The sequence below is a fragment of the Triticum dicoccoides genome, chromosome 7B (assembly GCF_002162155.2).
Source record: "Triticum dicoccoides isolate Atlit2015 ecotype Zavitan chromosome 7B, WEW_v2.0, whole genome shotgun sequence".
In the NCBI taxonomy this organism is placed as follows: domain Eukaryota; kingdom Viridiplantae; phylum Streptophyta; class Magnoliopsida; order Poales; family Poaceae; genus Triticum; species Triticum dicoccoides.
The window spans coordinates 248,883,744-248,898,568 of record NC_041393.1 but is presented as its reverse complement, the minus strand read 5'-3'; positions in this window follow the sequence as shown (position 1 = coordinate 248,898,568).

Here is a 14,825-nt window from a genome sequence, read left to right as displayed (position 1 = left end):
ATTTCAGCGACACCTTCACCATCCTTCATTTTGAACTTGTCAAGTTGACTTTGAAGCACATCCAATTTGGATTCCTTGACGGAGTCGATACCTTCGTGCATATCAACCAAAGTATCTCAAATTTCCTTTGCATTCTCAAGACGGCTGATTTTGTTGAATTCTTCGGGGCACAATCCGTTGAAGAGAATATCACAAGCTTGAGCATTGTATTGCAGCATCTTCAACTCTTCCACGGTAGCTTCACGGTTCGGTTCTCTCCCATCAAAGAATTCACCTTGAAAGCCAATACACACAATAGCCCAAACAGCGGGGTTATGTCCAAGAATATGCATTTTCATCTTATGTTTCCAACTAGCAAAATTAGTACCATCAAAGTAAGGACCTCTACCGTGGTAATTCCCTCTCTAGATGCCATACTCTCGTAGGTTGTGAAACCAAGTCTATGATCACCAAAAGCTATGGAAATCAAGGCAAATGGAGACCACAGCTCTGATTCCACTTGTAGGATTGAAAGTATGTCTGGGGGTGATTAGACTACTTGACCAAATAAAAATCTAGCCTTTTCCCAATTTTAAGTCTGGGCAGATTTTAGCAACTTAGCACTAGTCAAGCAACCAACCTACACATGCAAGTCTAAGAGTATAGCAGTGGAATATAAAAGATTGCACATGAAGGTAAAGGGAGGAGTTTATAGGGAGCAAACGCAATGTAGACACGGAGATTTTTGGCGTGGTTCTAATAGGTGGTGCTATCATACATCCACGTTGGTGGAGACTTAAACCCACGAAGGGTAATGATAATCCCCAAGTGCAGGGAATCATCATAGAAATTTCCAAAGGTGGAAGTGATAAGTATGGAGTGTAGAACCCACAAGGAGCTAAAGGTAAGATCAATATTCTCTCAAGTCCTATCTGCCACTGATACGACTCTACGTACACCGAATGTTTGCTTCCAACTAGATACGAGAAATAAAACTACGTTGTGGGTATGAAGAGGATAACTTTGCATGATATCGGAGAGCTAAAATATAAAAGTAGGTGTTGTTATCATAAAGTTAGAATATATTACTAAATATTATAAATAGCGAGTGTGCAATAATGATGGATCAATGTGCAGATTTATCCTAGGCAATTGTTAACAAGACCGGTAGTCGTCATTGCAATTTCATATGAGGGAGAGGCATAAGCTAACATACTTTCTCTTCTTGGATCATATGCACTTATGATTGGAACTCTAGCAAGCATCCACAACTACTAAAGATCATTAAGGTAAAACCCAACCATAGCATTAAAGCATCAAGTCTCCTTTATCTCATACGCCACCACCCCCTTACTCGGGTTTATGCTTCTGTCACTCAAGCAACCCACTATAAGAGAATCATGAACGTATCGCAACACCCTACAGTGGGAATCCCTCACGCTTGCGCAACACGGAGGGCACAATAGGATAGCACCAAAATAAAACATACAACTCGTACCAATCTAGATCATCAATCAACCCAAAGACAAAAGATATCTACTCAAAAAATCATAGGATGGCAACACATCATTGGATCATAATATGTGGCATAAAGCACCATGTTCAAGTAGGGATTACAAAGGGGTGCAGGAGAGTGGATCGCGTAAAAGAGATGAGGATGGTGATGATGATGGTGATGTTGATGAAGACAATCACCGCGGTGATGATTCCCCTCCCGATGGCACTCCAGCGCCTCCGAGAGAGAGGAGGAGGGGTCCTCCCCCTTGTGCTTCCTCCTCCGTGGCCTCCCCCTGGATGGGGAGAGGTTCTCCCTCTGGTCCTTGGCCTTCATGGCGATGATGGCCCCTCCGGAATCCTCCTCCATGGCCTCCGGTGATAATGGCCCCCTCCGGCAGGGTGCCAGAGAGGGCCTAGATTGATTTCTAGTGGCTACAAAGGCTTGCGGCTGCGGAACTTCCGATCTAGGTTATTTTCTGGAGGTTTCTGTATTTATAGGAATTTTTGGCGTCGGTCTCACGTCAGGGGGGTCTCTGAATCGTCCACGAGATAGGGACCCACTCCTAGGGGTGGGCGCGTCCCCCACCCTCGTGGACAGCCCGGACTCTTCTGGCCCAACTCTTTTACTCCAGGGGCTTCTTTTGGTCCATAAAAAATCATTAAAAATTGGCACGTCAATTGGAATCCGTTTGGTATTCCTTTTCTGTAAAACTCAAAAACAAGGAAAAAACAGAAACTGGCATTGGGCTCTTGGTTAATGGGTTAGTCCCAACAATCATATAAAATAGCATATAAATTCACATAAAACATCTACGATGGATAATATAATAGCATGAATACTTCATAAATTATAGATACGTTGGAGACGTATCAGGTAACAGTTGCGTGAGTCCACGGAGGGCTCCACCCATGAAGGGTCCACAAAGAAGCAACCTTGTCTATCCCACCATGGCCATCGCCCATGAAGGACTTGCCTCACTAGGGTAGATCTTCACGAAGTAGGCGATCTCCTTGCCCGTACAAACTCCTTGGTTCAACTCGACAATCTTGACGGAGGCTCCCAAGTGACACCTAACCAATCTAGGAGACACCACTCTACAAAAGATAATAGATGGTGTGTTGATGATGAACTCCTTGCTCTTGTGCTTAAAATGATAGTAACCCCAACACTCAACTCTCTCTCACAGATTTGGATTTGGCGGAAAGATTATTTGAGTGGAAAGCAACTTGGGGAAGGCTAGAGATCAAGATTCATATGGTAGGAATGGAATATCTTGGTATCAACACATGAGTAGGTGGTTCTTTCTCAAAAAATATATGCTGGAAATGTAGGCATGTTCTGATGGCTCTCTCCACGAATGAAGAGTGGGTGGAGGGCCATAAATAGCCTCCACATAAAATCTAACTGTCACACACAAATCACCAAACTCGGTGGGACCGAATCATGAAACTTGGTCTAACCGATTCAGTTCAAAATGTGAACGTTAGGATTTTCGGTGGGACCGACATGTCAACTCGGTGGGACCGATTTCATTAGGATTAGGGCATAACGTAATCTCGGTGAGACCGATTACACAAACTCGGTGGGACCGATTTTGGTAATAAGCTAACAGAGAGTTGGTCAGGCAAACTCGGTGGGACCGATTCACGCATCTCGGTTGGACCGAAACGTTACTAAAGGGAAACAGAGAGTTTGTATTACAAACTCGGTGGGACCGATCGCTCATCTCGGTTGGACGAAACGTTACGAAGGGAAACAGAGAGTTTGCAATCCCATCTTGGTGAGATCGAGATCCATATCGGTGAGACCGAAGTGACTAGGGTTTTGTGGTAGTGGCTATGACAACTGAACTCGGTGGCGCCAGATAGAAAGTTTCGGTGGCGCTGAGTTTGACTTTTGGTTTGGGACATATGTGGATATGAAAAAGTGGTTGAGGGTTTTTGGAGCATATCACTAAGCATTTTGAGCAAGTAACCCATTAAGCAACACCTCATCCCCTTTTAATAGTATTGGCTTTTCCTATGGACTCAATGTGATCTTGGATCACTAAAAGCAAAATGTAGAGTCTTGAGCTTGAGCCAATATGTGTCCTTAGCATTTTGAGGGGTCCACATTCCTAATCCATTCCATGCAAATCATTGAGCTTTCTTGAAATATTTGTCTTGAAATAGCATTAGCTCAATGAGTTATATGTAGTTAGGAATTACCAAAACCACCCAGGGATAGTTGCACTTTCAGTTGGGATGCAAGGAGAAAGAGGTTCGACGGTTAACGCGGTTAACTATTGGGGCATCAAACGACCTCCAAATGGAACGAAATTTGATAGGCGGTAAACCGGTGATGTACCAAGGCCACATGTCAACTCTCGGCCCATTCCAAGAATGTTTTTATCCCACTCACAAAACAAGATCTGGGAGGTGCTGCGGGTGCGAGTGAAAGTGTCGGATTCCAAAACGGACAACGTAGAAAAAGACCGGGTGCAAGTTTTGAAAACATGAGGATGCAATGCACATGATGACATGGCAAAATGCAACACGCAAGAAAAAGACATGGCAATGATGGCGAATAAACGGAACACGCCTGGCGCAATGGTCTCGAGGCGTTACATGCCCCGTTTCCTTCTCCCTCTCTCTCTCCTTCCCCCTTTCCCCCTTTGGTAAAAGGAAGGGGGGCCAAATCCCAATAGGAGCCCAAGTAGGACTCCTCCTACTTGGGGCGCGCCTAGGGCCGGCCTCCTCCCCTCTCCCTCCTTTATATACGGGGTGGGGGCACCTCTAACACACGTCAATTGTTCCAAGCCGTGTGCGGCACCCCCCTCCACAGTTTACGCCTCCGGTCATATTCACGTAGTGCTTAGGCGAAGCCCTGCGCGGATCACTTCACCATCACCGTCACCACGCCGTCATGCTGACGAAACTCTCCCTTGACACTTTGCTGGATTAAGAGTTCGAGGTACGTCATCGAGCTGAACATGTGCGGAACTCGGAGGTGCCATACGTTTGGTGCTTGATTGGTTGGATCGAGAAGACGTTCGACTACATCAACCGCGTTAAGTAAACGCTTCCGCTTTTGGTCCACGAGGGTACGTGGACACACTCTCCCCCTCTCATTGCTATGCATCTCCTAGATAGATCTTGCGTGAGCGTAGGAATTTTTTGAAATTGCATGCTACGTTCCCCAATAGTGCCATCCGAGCCAGGTCTATGCGTAGATGATATGCATGAGTAGAACACAAAGAGTTGTGGGCGATGATAGTCATACTGCTTACCACCAACATCTTATTTTGATTCGGCGGTATTGTTGGATGAAGCGGCCCGGACCAACCTTACATGACCACGTTCATGAGACCGGTTCCACCGACAGACATGCAACTTGTTTTGTATAAAGGTGGCTAGCAGGTGTCTGGTTCTCCAAATTTAGTTGAATCAAATTTGACTACGGCAGGTCCTTGTTGAAGGTTAAAACATCAAACTTGACGAAACATCATTGTGGTTTTGATGCGTAGGTAAGAACTGTTCTTACTAGAAGCCCGTAGCAGCCACGTAAAACTTGCAACAACAAAGTAGAGGACGTCTAACTTGTTTTGCAGGGTATGTTGTGATGTGATATGGTCAAGACATGATGTGATATACGTTATTGTATGAGATGGTCATGTTTTTTAGAAGTTATCGACAACTGGCAGGAGCCTTATGGTTGTCACTTTATTGTATGAAATGCAATCACCATGTAATTGCTTTACTTTATCACTATGCATTAGCGATAGTTGTAGAAGCAATAGTTGGCAAGACAACAATGACGCTACGATTGAGATCAAGGTGTCAAGCCGATGACGACGGAGATCATGACAGTGCTTTGGAGATCGAGATTAAAGGCACAAGATGATGATGGCCATATTATGTCACATATTTTGATTGCATGTGATGTTTATCTTTTATGCATCTTATTTTTCTTAGTATGGCGGTAGCATTATAAGATGACCCCTCACTAAAATTTCAAGGTATAAGTGTTCTCCCTTAGTATGCACCATTGCGACAGTTCGTCGTGCCGATACATCACGAGATGATCGGGTGTGATAAGCTCTACGTTCACATACAAACGGGTGCAAGACAGTGTTGCACGTGCGGAATACTCGGGTTAAACTTGACGAGCCTAGCATGTACAGACATGGCCTCGAAACACTGGAGACCGAAAAGTCGAACGTGAATCATATAGTAGATATGATCAACATATAGATGTTCACCATTGAAAACTACTCCATATCATGTGATGATCGGACATGGTTTAGGTGATATGGATCACGTGATCATTTAGATGACCCGAGGGATGTCTATCTAAGTGGGAGTTCTTAAGTAATATGATTAACTGAACTTAATTTATCATGAACTTAGTCCTGATAGTTTTTGTATATCTATGTTGTAGATCAATGGCCCGTGCTACAGTTCCCTTGAATCTTAATGCATTCCTAGAGAAAGCTAAGTTAAAAGATGATGGTAGCTACTACACGGACTGGGTCCGTAACTTGAGGATTATCCTCATTGTTGCATGATACGTCTCCAACATATCAATAATTTTTGATTGTTCCATGCTATTATATTACCTATTTTGGATGTTTATGGGCTTTACTATACACTTTTATATCATTTTTGGGACTAACCTATTAACTGGAGGCCCAGCCCAAATTGCTGTTTTTTGCCTATTTCAGTGTTTCGCAAAAAAAGGAATATCAAATCGAGTACAAATGGAGTGAAACCTTTGGGAGAGTTATTTTTGGAACAAACGCAATCCAGGAGACTTGGAGTGGATGTCAAGAAGCAGACAAGGAAGCCACGAGGCAGGGAGGTGTGTCCTAGGGGGTGGGCGCGCCCCCACCCTCGTGGGCCCCTCGTGGATCCCCTGACCGACTTTCTTCGCCTAGATATACTTACGTACCCCGAAAACATCCAGGAGCACCACGAAAACTTTTTACACCGCCACAACCTTCTGTTCCCGTGAGATCCCATCTTGGAGCATTTTACAGTGCTCTGTCGGAGGGGGAATCGATCACGGAGGGCTTCTACATCAACGCCAATGCCTCTCTGATGAGTTGTGAGTAGTTTACCACAGACCTTTGGGTCCATAGTTATTAGCTAGATGGGTTCTTCTCTCTCTTTGAATCTCAATACAATGTTCTCCTCGATCTTCTTGGAGATCTATTCGATGTAACTCTTTTTGCGGTGTGTTTGTCGAGATCCGATGAATTGTGGGTTTATGATCAAGTTTATCTATAAGAAATATTTGAATCTCCTCTAAATTCTTTTATGTATGATTGGTTATCTTTGCAAGTCTCTTCAAATTATCAGTTTGGTTTGGCCTACTAGATTGATCTTTCTTGCAATGGGAGAAGTGCTTAGCTTTGGGTTTAATCTTGCGGTGTCCTTTCCCAGTGACAGCAGGGGCAGCAAGGCACGTATTGTATTGTTGTCATTGAGGATAAAAAGATGGGGTTTATATCATATTGCTTGAGTTTATACCTCTACATCATGTCAGCTTGCCTAATGCGTTACTCTATTCTTATGAACGTAATACTCTAGATGCATGCTGGATAGCGGTCGATGTGTGGAGGAATAGTAGTAGATGCAGAATCGCTTCGGTCTACTTGTCGCGGACATGATGCCTATATACATGATCATGCCTAGATATTCTCATAACTATGCACTTTTCTATCAATTGCTCGACAGTAATTTGTTCACCCACCGTAATACTCATGCTATCTTGAGAGAAGCCACTAGTGAAACCTATGGCCCCTGGGTCTATTTTCCATTATATAAGTTTTCGATCTACTTTATTTTGCAATCTTTACTCTTCAATCTATATCATAAAAATACCAAAAATATTTATCTTATCTTATTATCTCTATCAGATCTCACTTTCGCAAGTGGCCGTGAAGGGATTGATAACCCCTTTATCGCGTTGATTGCGAGGTTCTTGTTTTGTTTGTGTAGGTATGTGGGACTTGCGTGTAGCCTTCTACTGGATTGATACCTTGGTTCTCAAAACTGAGGGAAATACTTACGCTACTTTGCTGCATCACCCTTTCCTCTTCAAGGGAAAACCAACGCAGTGCTCAGGAGGTAGCAAGAAGGATTTCTGGCGCCGTTGCCGGGGAGGTCTTCGCACAAGTCAAGGCATACCAAGTACCCATCACAAACTCTTCTCCCTTGCATTACATTATTTTCCATTTGCATCCCGTTTTCCTCTCCCCCACTTCACCCTTGCCATTTTATTCGCCCTCTCTTTCCCGTTCGCCTCTTTTTCGCTTGCTTCTTGTGTCGCCCTGTGATAGATTGTTCGTCGTCATGGCTAGTCCTTTGTCTCCCGAGTTTGAAGTTCTTAACTTCAAGCAAAGACAAGGAGAAAACTTAAAAGATGCTTGGTATAGTATGATGGAATCTTATCTTAACTGCACCTTAGAGGTGAATTTTAGAATTTTACTTCGCAATTTTTATGTTGGACTAAATATGTCCCATAGACAACTCTTGGATTGCGTTGCCAAAGGAAATTTTGTCAAAATTGATGAGAGGGAATAGTAGGAACACTATCTCAAAAAAAGGGGCCACATCATACCCAGGAAGAGACACATGTTTTTGAAAATATTTGCAAAGTAACAATTTTTTTTACAAAAGTCTGTTGAAACTCTTGAGAGTATTAGCGGAAATCTTCACCACATGAATATGTTGATTACCCTTTGCAATAAGAGGTTGGATTCTTTAGATCTAAAATTTCTGAATATAAAGGGAAACATAAAGAACCCCCCGGATTCGAGCATGACTCCGCTAAAAAATTAAAAACCAAATATGTCGATACTTAGATCTATTCTCGCTTTTATGCCTAGCTAGGGGCGTTAAACGATAGCGCTTGTTGGGAGGCAACCCAATTTTATTTTTGTTTATTGATTTTTGTTCCTGTTTAGTAATAAATAATTCATCTAGCCTCTGTTTAGATGTAGTTTTATGTTTTAATTAGTGTTTGTGCCAAGTAGAACCTATAGGATCATCTTGGGTGATAGTGATCTTGCTGAAAAACAGAAACTTTTGCGCACACGAGAATAATTTCAATAAATCACAGAAACGTTATTTTTAGTTGATTCTATTTTATTTAGATTAATAGACAAATTTCCTAGGACTTCCTACTTTTGTAGGATTTTTAGAGTTCCAGAAGTATTCGAAAGTTACAGATTGCTATAGAATGTTCTGTTTTTGACAGATTCTATGTTTCGTGTGTTGTTTTCTTATTTTGATGAATCTATGGCTAGTATAGGGGGGTATGAACCATAGAGAAGTTGGAATACAGTAGGTTTAACACCAATATAAATAAATAATGAGTTCATTATAGTACCTTAAAGTAGTGGTTTGCTTTCTTGCACTGACGGAGCTCATGAGATTTCCTGTTGAGTTTTGTGTTGTGAAGTTTTCAAGTTTTGGGTAAAGATTTGATGGATTTTGGAATAAGGAGTGGAAAGAGCCTAAGCTTGGGGATGCCCAAGGCATCCCAAGGTAAATTCAAGGACAACCAAAAGCCTAAGCTTGGGGATGCCCCGGAAGGCATCCCCTCTTTCGTCTTCGTCTATCGGTAACTTTACTTGGAGCTATATTTTTATTCACCACATGATATGTGTTTTGCTTCGAGCGTCTTGTATGATATGAGTCTTTGCTTTTTAGTTTACGACAATCATCCTTGCTGTACACACCTTTTGGGATAGACACACATGATTTGGAATTTATTAGAATACTCTATGTGCTTCACTTATATCTTTTGAGCTAGACAATCTTGCTCTAGTGCTTTACTTATATCTTTTTAGAGCACGGCGGTGGTTTTATTTTGTAGAAATTATTGATCTATCATGCTTCACTTATATTATTTTGAGAGTCTTTTAGAACAGCATGGTATTTGCTTCGGTTATAAAATTGGTCCTAATATGATAGGCATTCAAGTTGGGTATAATAAAAACTATCATAAAAAGTGCATTGAACACTATGATCAATTTGATGCTTGATAATTGTTTTGAGATATAAAGGTGGTAATGTTAGAGTCATGCTAGTTGGGTAATTATAAGATTGAGAAATACTTGTGTTAAAGTTGGCAAGTCCCGTCGCATGCATGTATGGTAAAAGTTGTGTAACAAATTTGTAGCATGGGGTGCTCTTTTGATTGCCTTCCTTATGAGTGGAGGTCGGGATCGCGCGATGGTTAACTCCTACCAACCCTTCCCCTAGGAGCATGCGTAGTAGTAATTTGCTTCGAGGGCTAATAAACTTTTGCAATAAGTATATGAGTTCTTTATGACTAATGCGAGTCCATGGATTATACGCACTCTTACCCTTCCATCATTGCTAGCCTCTACGGTACCGCGCATTGCCCTTTCTCACCTTGAGAGTTGGTGCAAACTTCACCGGTGCATCCAAACCCCGTGATACGATACGCTCTATCACACATAAACGTCCTTATATCTTCCTCAAAACAGTCACCATACCTACCTATTATGGCATTTCCATAGCCATTCCGAGATATATTGCCATGCAACTTTCCAATGTTTCATTTATTATGACACGTTTCACCATTATCATATTGCCTTGCATGATCATGTAGTTGACATCGTATTTGTGGCAAAGCCACCATACATAATTTTTCATACATGTCACTCTTGATTCATTGCCCATCCTGGTACACCGCCGGAGGCACTCATATAGAGTCATATTTTGTTCTAGTATCGAGTTGTAATCCATGAGTTGTAAGTAAATAGAAGTGGGATGATCATCATTATTAGAGCATTGTCCCTTGAAAAGAAAGGCCAAAAAAAGAGAAAGACCAAAAAAAAGAGAAAGGCCAAAAAAAGGAAGGCCCAAAAAAGGGGGGCGGGATGTTACTATCCTTTTCCACACTTGTGCTTCAAAGTAGCACCATGACCTTTATGATAGAGAGTCTCTTATTTTGTCACTTTCATATACTAGTGGGAATTTTTCATTATAGAACTTGGCTTGCATATTCCAATGATGGGCTTCCTCAAAATGCCCTAAGGTCTTCATGAGCAAGCAAGTTGGATGCACACCCACTTAGTTTCTTTTGTTGAGCTTTCATACATTTATAACTCTAGTGCATCTGTTGCATGGCAATCCCTACTCCTCATGTTGACATCAATTGATGGGCATCTCCATAGCCCGTTGATTATCCTCATCAATGTGAGACTTTCTCCTGTTTTGTCTTCTCCACACAACCTCCATCATCATATTCTATTCCACCCATAGTGCTATATCCATGGCTTACGCTCATGTATTGCGTGAGAGTTAAAAAAAGCTGAAGCGTGTTAAAAAGTATGAACCAATTGCTTGGCTGAAACCGGGGTTGTGCACGATGGGAGTATTTTGTGTGATGAAAATGAAACATAGCCTAACTATATGATTTTGTAGGGATAAGCTTTCTTTGGCTATGTTAGTTTGGTAAGACATGATTACTTGTTAGTATGCTTGAAGTATTACTATTTTTATGTTAATATGAACTTTTATCTTGAATCATTTGGATCTCAACATTCATGCCACAATAAAGAAAATTACATTGAGAAATATGCTAGGTAGCATTCCACATCAAAAATTCTGTTTTTATCATTTACCTACTCGAGGACGAGTAGAAATTAAGCTTGGGGATGCTTGATACGTCTCCAACGTATCTATAATTTTTTATTGTTTCATGCTATTATTTTACCTGTTTTGGATGTTTATGGGCTTTACTATACACTTTTATATCATTTTTGGGACTAACCTATTAACCAAAGGCCCAACCCAAATTTTTGTTTTTTTTACCTATTTCAGTGTTTCGCAGAAAAGGAATATCAAATGGAGTCCAAACGGAATGAAACCTTTGGCAGAGTTATTTTGGAACAAACGCAATCCAGGAGACTTGGACTGGACGTCAAGAAGCAGACGAGGAAGCCATGAGGTAGGGCAGCGCGCCTAAGGGGGGTGGGCATGCCCCCCACCCTCGTGGGCCCCTCGTGGCTCCCCTGACCGACTTCCTTCGCCTATATATACTTATGTACCCCGTAAATATCCAAGAGCACCACGAAACCCTATTTCCACCGCCGCAACCTTCTGTTCTCGTGAGATCCCATCTCGGAGCCTTTTCCCGCGCTCTGCTGGAGGGGGAATCGATCATGGAGGGCTTCTACATCAACGCCAATGCCTCTCCGATGAGTTGTGAGTAGTTTACCACAGACCTTCGGGTCCATAGTTATTAGCTAGATGGCTTCTTCTCTCTCTTTGAATCTCAATACAATGTTCTCCTCGATCTTCTAGGAGATCTATTTGATGAAACTCTTTTTGCAGTGTGTTTGTCGAGATCCGATGAATTGTGGGTTTATGATCAAGTTTATCTATGAGAAATATTTGAATCGCCTCTGAATTATTTTATGTATGATTGGTTATCTTTGCAAGTCTCTTCGAATTATCAGTTTGGTTTGGCCTACTAGATTGATCTTTCTTTCAATGGGAGAAGTGCTTAGCTTTGGGTTCAATCTTATGGTGTCCTTTCCCAGTGACAGCAGGGGCAGCAAGGCACATATTGTATTGTTGCCATCAAGGATAAAAAGATGGGGTTTATATCATATTGCTTGAGTTTATACCTCTACATCATGTCATCTTGCCTAATGCGTTACTCTGTTCTTATGAACTTAATACTCTAGATGCATGCTGGATAGCGGTCGATGTGTGGAGTAATAGTAGTAGATATGATCATGCCTAGATATTCTCATAACTATGCACTTTTCTATCAATTGCTCGACAGTAATTTATTCACCCACCATAATACTTATGCTATCTTGAGAGAAGCCACTAGTGAAACCTATGGCCCCTGGGTATATTTTCCATCATATAAGTTTTCGATCTACTTTATTGTGCAATGTTTACTTTTCAATCTACATCATAGAAATACCAAAAATATTTATCTTATGTTATTATCTCTATCAGATCTCACTATCGCATGTGGCCGTGAAGGGATTGACAACCCCTTTATCGCATTGCGAGGTTCTTGTTTTGTTTGTGTAGGTACGAGGGACTTCCACGTAGCCTCCTACTAGATTGATACCTTGGTTCTCAAAACTGAGGGAAATACTTACGCTACTTTGCTACATCACCCTTCCTCTTCAAGGGAAAACCAACGCAGTGCTCAAGAGGTAGCACTGCATAGAAGAATTATGTCCTTGATGCACCGCTAGGTGAAAAAAAATACCTCGCGCTAATGTAGACGCTTTGAACGTGTGGCAGACTAGGTATGATGACTACTCTATAGTTCAGTGTGCCATGCTCTACGGCTTAGAATTGGGTCTTCAAAGACGTTTTAAACGTCATGGACCATATGAGATGTTCCAGGAGTTGAAGTTGATATTTCAAGCAAATGCCCGAGTTGAGAGATATGAAGTCTCCAACAAGTTCTATAGCTGCAAGATAGAGGAGAACAGTTCTGTCAGTGAACACATACTCAGAATGTCTGGGTATCATAACCACTTGACTCGGCTGGGAGTTAATATTCCAACTGATAGTGTTATTGACAGAGTTCTTCAATCACTGCTACCAAGCTACAAAGGCTTCGTGATGAACTATACTATGCAAGGGATGGATAGACAATTCCCGAGCTCTTCGCTATGCTCAAAGGTGCGGAGGTAGAAATCAAGAAAGAGCATCAAGTGTTAATGGTTAACAAGACCACTTGTTTCAAGAAAAAGGGCAAGCGAAAGAAGGGGAACTTCAAGAAGAATGGCACGCAAGTTTTCACTCCCGGGAAGAAGCCCAAATCTGGACCCAAGCCTGAAACTAAGTGTTTCTACTGCAAAGGGACTGGTCAATGGAAGCAGAACTGCCCCAAGTATTTGGCGGATAAGAAGGATGGCAAAGTGAACAAAGGTATATTTGATATACATGTTATGGATGTGTACCTTACTAATGCTCGTAGTAGCGCCTGGGCATTTGATACTGGTTCTGTTGCTCATATTTCCAACTTGAAATAGGGGCTACAGATTAAACGAAGATTGGCTAAGGACGAGGTGACAATGCGCGTCAGGAATGGTTCCAAGGTCGATGTGATCATTGTCGGCACGCTAGATCTACATCTACCTTAGGGATTAGATTTAGACATGAATAATTGTTATTTGGTGCTAGCGTCGAGCATGAACATTATATCTGGATCTTGTTTGATGCGAGATGGTTATTCAATAAAATCAGAGAATAATGGTTGTTCTATTTATATGAGTAATATCTTTTATGGTCATGCACCCTTGAAGAGTGGTCTATTTTTATTGAGTCTCGATCGCGGTGATACTCATATTCATAATATTGATGCCAAAAGATGCAAAGTTGATAATGATAGTGCAACCTATTTGTGGCACTACCGTTTAGGTCATATTGGTGCTAAGCGCATGAAGAAACTCCATGCAGATGGACTTTTGGAATCACTTGATTATGAATCATTTGATGCTTGTGAACCGTGCATCATGGGCAAGATGACTAAGACTCCGTTCTCCGGAACAATGGAGCGAGCCACTGACTTATTGGAAATAATTCATACCGGTGTATGCGGTTCGATGAGTGTTGAGGCTCACGATGGGTATCATTATTTTCTGACCTTCACAGATGATTCAAGCTGATATGGGTATATCTACTTAATGAAACACAAGTCTAAAACATTTGAAAAGTTCAAAGAATTGCAGAGTGAAGTGGAGAATCATCGGAACATGAAAATAAAGTTTCTACGATCTGATCGCGGAGGCGAATATTTGAGTTACGAGTTTGTCCTTCATTTAAAACAATGTATAGTAGTTTCACAACTCATGCCACCTGGAACACCATATCATAATGGTGTGTCCGAATGTCTTAACCGTACTTTATTGGATATGGTGCGATCTATGATGTCTCTTACCGATTTACCACTATCATTTTGGGGTTATGCATTAGAGACAACTGCATTCACGTTAAATAGGGCACCATCTAAATCCGTTGAGACGACATCGTATGAACTATGGTTTGGCAAGAAACCTAAGTTGTCGTTTCTTAATGTTTGGGGTTGTGATGCTTATGTGAAAAAGCTTCAGCCTAATAAGCTCGAACCCAAATCAGAGAAGTGTGTCTTCATGGGATACCCAAAAGAAACTGTTGGGTAAACCTTCTACCACATATCCGAAGGCAAGATCTTTGTTGCTAAGAATGGATCCTTTCTAGAGAAGGTGTTTCTCTCGAAAGAAGTGAGTGGGAGGAAGGTAGAACTTGATGAGGTAATTATACCTTCTCTCGAATTGGAAAGTAGTTCATCATAGAAAACATTTCCCATG